Source organism: Schistocerca serialis, unplaced genomic scaffold, assembly GCF_023864345.2.
Source record: "Schistocerca serialis cubense isolate TAMUIC-IGC-003099 unplaced genomic scaffold, iqSchSeri2.2 HiC_scaffold_1237, whole genome shotgun sequence".
Lineage (NCBI taxonomy): Eukaryota > Metazoa > Arthropoda > Insecta > Orthoptera > Acrididae > Schistocerca > Schistocerca serialis.
This window is the reverse complement of record NW_026047444.1, coordinates 127501-134293: the sequence shown is the minus strand read 5'-3', so window position 1 is coordinate 134293 and position 6793 is coordinate 127501. Positions and strand designations below refer to the sequence as shown.

General features: G+C 51.8%; 1 non-coding gene across 1 annotated transcript in view; it reads left to right on the top strand.

Moving 5' to 3' along the window:
- The first annotated feature begins 5256 nt into the window (after positions 1-5256).
- The window catches only part of LOC126436499 (small subunit ribosomal RNA), a 1909-nt gene continuing 372 nt past the window's right edge, over positions 5257-6793 (top strand). The window contains exon 1 of the ribosomal RNA XR_007580712.1: positions 5257-6793. This exon is cut by the window's right edge and continues 372 nt beyond it. This is a non-coding gene — a ribosomal RNA (small subunit ribosomal RNA).

Genomic DNA, 6793 nt, shown 5'->3' with positions numbered 1-6793 from the left:
CCACAGTAAACATTCGACACCTCCATCTACAGGGATCCGACGGAACTACGCCAACCATGCTGGCAAAACAGTATCGCCATCTATGCAAATACGGCGAAACCACATGCAATAGCTCCATCTATGCGAATCTGACAACACTAGGTCCGCCATGTCGAGCGCACCACAAAACATACCGCCATCTGTAGGTCTCCCTCAGCATGAGCTCCTGCAACGACGATACCGCCATCTATGGGACGCCAAGCCGACTAAGACATCGATGGGCCCACAGTGCCCATCTTTCGACGCCACCCACAAAGCATGCAGCCTCTGTCGACCACAGCACCCAAACGCCAGTGCCTCTGCCGCACGACGTCGTGGACCGGCAATCACACCACCCGCACCCGCTCGTGCCCCACCCCAACGGCCAAACTCGCAACGCCAGCGGATGAACGGCGGAAGTTTCCCGCACTCGTAATGTGCAATCCACACCTATAACTTGCGTTTCATGAAGAGTTATGTCCAATATGCGACATTCCCGCTGTCCCTATACATGAGCTGCGAGCTGTACCACGTACAAGCTACAGACGCGATCGCATTGCTCACTGTACTGATTCCCATGCCGAGCGATCAGCTAGGAAGCGCCCCATCCATGTCGGTACCCGTGGGCGTCGCACTCGCAGTCACAAAAAACGCTGGGCAAATATATTTCTCGGAAGAGTAACGACAGTCCGAGCCTCCTGCGTGGGAAGAGTCTTTCTAGGCCCTGACCCACGGGAAGGGTTTAGCTTCCCCCATCCCGGACATTTGAAGTCGTCACACTACCGGTATTGACTAATAGACTGATTGCTGATAATCACTAGCCATACACTGGGGGAAACGGCCGACAGGGGCAGCAACATAGTGGAGCCGCAGTGTCACTAATGTACAGAGATAGAACAGTTTCGACTGGAACCAGAGTAACCGTATACACGGCACTGATTAGTAATAGATGCAGAGCCATCAGAATACAGATAATATATACAACCGTCCCTATACATGCTGAAAGACTCTGCACACAATGAGAACCACACGTCAGCCAGACACTATCACACACTACTCTCTGCCTCTAACAGGCACACACACAATATCTAACCACCAGCATGGAAGAACATCCGGTGCATCCTCTCCGCCACATTACACAATCCACACTATCATAACCAGACCGGGAGGTCCACCCACAAAACAGAATATCCCACCCTTCCGACATCCGCCATTGCTCAGTTAAGCCACGAACACCCACACATGTCCTACACAGGGGTGCACCCAACATCACAATACTGCCTCCTGTCACAGTACACAAACAATGGCAGGAATGAAAGACACACATCTGCCATAACCTTGGAATCGGAGCGCCGCCTGTCATGAGCCACAAGTGCATCCTGACGTGACAAATCGGATGATCCCGCAGGCATGCACTTACGATAATCACTATCAACGAACCTGCCGCCCCCCCCCCCCCCCCCCCAAATACACCTTTCCCTACAACAATGTGTACCTTAACCTAAGCGATATTGTACCTTAACCTCAGCTATATCGTACCTTAACCTAACCTACATTGCGCCTTAACCTAACCTACGTTGTACCTTAACCTACGTTGTACCTTAACCTAACCTACGTTGTACCTTAACCTAACCTACGTTGTACCTTAACCTAACCTACGTTGTACCTTAACCTAACCTACGTTGTGCCTTAACCTAACCTATGTTGTGCCTTAACCTAACCTATGTTGTGCCTTAACCTAACCTATGTTGTGCCTTAACCTAACCTATGTTGTGCCTTAACCTAACCTATGTTGTGCCTTAACCTAACCTATGTTGTGCCTTAACCTAACCTATGTTGTGCCTTAACCTAACCTATGTTGTGCCTTAACCTAACATATGTTGTGCCTTAACCTAACCTATGTTGTGCCTTAACCTAACCTACGTTGTGCCTTAACCTAACCTATGTTGTGCCTTAACCTAACCTATGTTGTGCCCTAACCTAACCTATGTTGTGCCTTAACCTAACCTATGTTGTGCCTTAACCTAACCTATGTTGTGCCTTAACCTAACCTATGTTGTGCCTTAACCTAACCCATGTTGTGCCTTAACCTAACCCATGTTGTGCCTTAACCTAACCCATGTTGTGCCTTAACCTAACCCATGTTGTGCCTTAACCTAACCCATGTTGTGCCTTAACCTAACCCATGTTGTGCCTTAACCTAACCCATGTTGTGCCTTAACCTAACCCATGTTGTGCCTTAACCTAACCCATATTGTACCTTAACCTAACCCATATTGTACCTTAACCTAACCCATATTGTACCTTAACCTAACCCATATTGTACCTTAACCTAACCCATATTGTACCTTAACCTAACCTAATTTGTGCCTCAACGTAACCTAATTTGTGCCTCAACGTAACCTAATTTGTGCCTCAACGTAACCTAATTTGTGCCTCAACGTAACCCATGTTGTGCCTCAACGTAACCCATGTTGTGCCTCAACGTAACCCATGTTGTGCCTCAACGTAACCCATGTTGTGCCTCAACGTAACCCATGTTGTGCCTCAACGTAACCCATGTTGTGCCTCAACGTAACCCATGTTGTGCCTCAACGTAACCCATGTTGTGCCTCAACGTAACCCATGTTGTGCCTCAACGTAACCCATGTTGTGCCTCAACGTAACCCATGTTGTGCCTCAACGTAACCCATGTTGTGCCTCAACGTAACCCATGTTGTGCCTCAACGTAACCCATGTTGTGCCTCAACGTAACCCATGTTGTGCCTCAACGTAACCCATGTTGTGCCTCAACGTAACCCATGTTGTGCCTCAACGTAACCCATGTTGTGCCTCAACGTAACCCATGTTGTGCCTCAACGTAACCCATGTTGTGCCTTAACGTAACCCATGTTGTGCCTTAACGTAACCCATGTTGTGCCTTAACGTAACCCATGTTGTGCCTTAACGTAACCCATGTTGTGCCTTAACGTAACCCATGTTGTGCCTTAACGTAACCCATGTTGTGCCTTAACGTAACCCATGTTGTGCCTTAACGTAACCCATGTTGTGCCTTAACGTAACCCATGTTGTGCCTTAACGTAACCCAATTTGTGCTTTAACGTAACCCAATTTGTGCTTTAACGTAACCTAATTTGTGCTTTAACGTAACCTAATTTGTGCTTTAACGTAACCTAATTTGTGCTTTAACGTAACCTAATTTGTGCTTTAACGTAACCTAATTTGTGCTTTAACGTAACCTAATTTGTGCTTTAACGTAACCTAATTTGTGCTTTAACGTAACCTAATTTGTGCTTTAACGTAACCTAATTTGTGCTTTAACGTAACCTAATTTGTGCTTTAACGTAACCTAATTTGTGCTTTAACGTAACCCATGTTGTGCCTTAACCTAACCTATATTGCGCCTTAACCTGACGCACGTTGTCGCTGAACCTGCTCTGTAATTGTTATGCAACTCGTTAAATTAGTGTAGTGTTGCCTAACCGCAACCCTCGCAATATAGTTCGCTATTCGCACTGCCCGGTCCCCTGTGTATCGCGTCATGTTAAACACCTTGCAGGTGTTGCTGACTTTCCACATGCTCCTGCTATACACTGTAATGTGGATAGCAGCAGGACGTACATGCCCCCCCCCCCCTTCCCCCCTGCCTTCGCAAGCTGGTCGTTGAGAAGTTTGCATGTTCAATGCCCTTCGCATGCCGACGTACTCAGCCTACGTTGTGGTACGGCCTGTCACCTGTCCGCCGATGTACGCAAAACCCACAAACTGTACTGCACATTGGTCCGTATGTACTGAATGATACATCGTGGCACATGTGTGACCGTACGACGACTGCGCCTAGCAACGGCAGACCATACAGTCCAAATATTGTGCACGCAGCTACGTGTCGTCTCCCTATAAGAGCTGGATTGCAGTGTGGTACGCCATTCAGACGTGTGGGAGGAACGGACGCCCTGGATGGCGATCAGCATGAGCAGTCTGTTGATGTAGTGGAGCGTGTATTCGGACGTAGTCGTCTCTTCTCACACACCGTGATAGCATGTTGCACCGCGTTCCACATCTGCGACATCCTGCAGAGGCCGGCTGACAGTCGTTCGCGCAATGGACACCGCATACGTACGGGGGCTACCTTCCACGTGTTCTCGAGGCGTGCACATGTTGTTGCGTCTATGTGGGCAGACGTAGTGTGTTGTGACACCTGACACAGGCATGCAATACTCGTTGCAAATGGCGATGGACGTCTACGTTTGCTGGTGACGTTACGCAAATGAACAACAGGTAACCCGTTGTGGTGCGGTTGTTCTCGCTAGAGGTGAATCAGTGTTGGCGACGATCGGTCGAGCTATTAACCGGTTGTTTCAGGGATACCCACCATGCCCACGAACGTGAAAGGGGACCCACCATGCCCACGAACGTGAAAGGGGATCTGGGTGTGAGGCGATACGCGGCGGTGGCTGGGTGGGACCGTCCCCGGCCGGTGAGGGGGGGCCGCCCGGCGTGCTGGCAGCGCGGTGCGTGGGCGCACGCGCTACAGCCGGCTGGTGGGGGCGGCCAGTGGCAGGCGCGCCGGCCGACGGACGCGGCAGGCGGCGCAGCTGCGCGCCGGCGCCCCCTGCTCGCGGCGCCTTGCGGCCAAAGCAGGTCCTCGCGGGCCCGGTGCGAAGCGCGGTGGCCATCTGCAGTGTGCTGGTCCGATTGAGGACTGTGTGCGCTGAGGATGCGCCGCCGCCCGGCGCTCGGCGCCGCGACGCCGTCTGCTGCTCGGTCGCCCCAGCGGTTCTCGCAGGTGGTTTGTATCGCAGCTGTGCGGACGTGTTGGCGCGTGCGCTGTGCTGGGAGAGTTCGCTTCGGCACCCAAGTGGGGCTTTTGTCCTTCTGTGGCGCTGGCGTTGGAGCTGCCGGTCACCGTAGGTGGCGCGTGTTGTCTCCCGCCGGCAATGCCACGACAGCACGCTCCCGGGCCTCTGTCGGCAGCGGCAAGCTCAGTTGGGAGCACGGGTGGTCGCACCTAAAGCGTCTACTCGCCTAACTCCGGGCGATTGCGCCTCTCTCGAACCCGACCAAGTACTTAGGACGGCGCTGCGCGCCGCCGGGACCTGAGAGGGTTTCGAGGTGTGTTGTGCAGGGGAGCTCAGCCTCCTCCTGTTTGCAGAATAATTGAGCGGACGCTTGCGTGTTCGCGCGGGCCCCCGGGACACACTCCCGGGCGGCCGGCTGCTCAGCTCTAGTTGACGCAGCTCCCTGGTTGATCCTGCCAGTAGTCATATGCTTGTCTCAAAGATTAAGCCATGCATGTCTCAGTACAAGCCGCATTAAGGTGAAACCGCGAATGGCTCATTAAATCAGTTATGGTTCCTTAGATCGTACCCACGTTACTTGGATAACTGTGGTAATTCTAGAGCTAATACATGCAAACAGAGTCCCGACCAGAGATGGAAGGGACGCTTTTATTAGATCAAAACCAATCGGTCGGCTCGTCCGGTCCGTTTGCCTTGGTGACTCTGAATAACTTTGGGCTGATCGCACGGTCCTCGTACCGGCGACGCATCTTTCAAATGTCTGCCTTATCAACTGTCGATGGTAGGTTCTGCGCCTACCATGGTTGTAACGGGTAACGGGGAATCAGGGTTCGATTCCGGAGAGGGAGCCTGAGAAACGGCTACCACATCCAAGGAAGGCAGCAGGCGCGCAAATTACCCACTCCCGGCACGGGGAGGTAGTGACGAAAAATAACGATACGGGACTCATCCGAGGCCCCGTAATCGGAATGAGTACACTTTAAATCCTTTAACGAGTATCTATTGGAGGGCAAGTCTGGTGCCAGCAGCCGCGGTAATTCCAGCTCCAATAGCGTATATTAAAGTTGTTGCGGTTAAAAAGCTCGTAGTTGGATTTGTGTCCCACGCTGTTGGTTCACCGCCCGTCGGTGTTTAACTGGCATGTATCGTGGGACGTCCTGCCGGTGGGGCGAGCCGAAGGCGTGCGACCGCCTCGTGCGTGCTCGTGCGTCCCGAGGCGGACCCCGTTGAAATCCTACCAGGGTGCTCTTTATTGAGTGTCTCGGTGGGCCGGCACGTTTACTTTGAACAAATTAGAGTGCTTAAAGCAGGCAAGCCCGCCTGAATACTGTGTGCATGGAATAATGGAATAGGACCTCGGTTCTATTTTGTTGGTTTTCGGAACCCGAGGTAATGATTAATAGGGACAGGCGGGGGCATTCGTATTGCGACGTTAGAGGTGAAATTCTTGGATCGTCGCAAGACGAACAGAAGCGAAAGCATTTGCCAAGTATGTTTTCATTAATCAAGAACGAAAGTTAGAGGTTCGAAGGCGATCAGATACCGCCCTAGTTCTAACCATAAACGATGCCAGCCAGCGATCCGCCGCAGTTCCTCCGATGACTCGGCGGGCAGCCTCCGGGAAACCAAAGCTTTTGGGTTCCGGGGGAAGTATGGTTGCAAAGCTGAAACTTAAAGGAATTGACGGAAGGGCACCACCAGGAGTGGAGCCTGCGGCTTAATTTGACTCAACACGGGAAACCTCACCAGGCCCGGACACCGGAAGGATTGACAGATTGATAGCTCTTTCTTGATTCGGTGGGTGGTGGTGCATGGCCGTTCTTAGTTGGTGGAGCGATTTGTCTGGTTAATTCCGATAACGAACGAGACTCTAGCCTGCTAACTAGTCGCGTGACATCCTTCGTGCTGTCAGCGATTACTTTTCTTCTTAGAGGGACAGGCGGCTTCTAGCCGCACGAGATTGAGCAATAACAGGT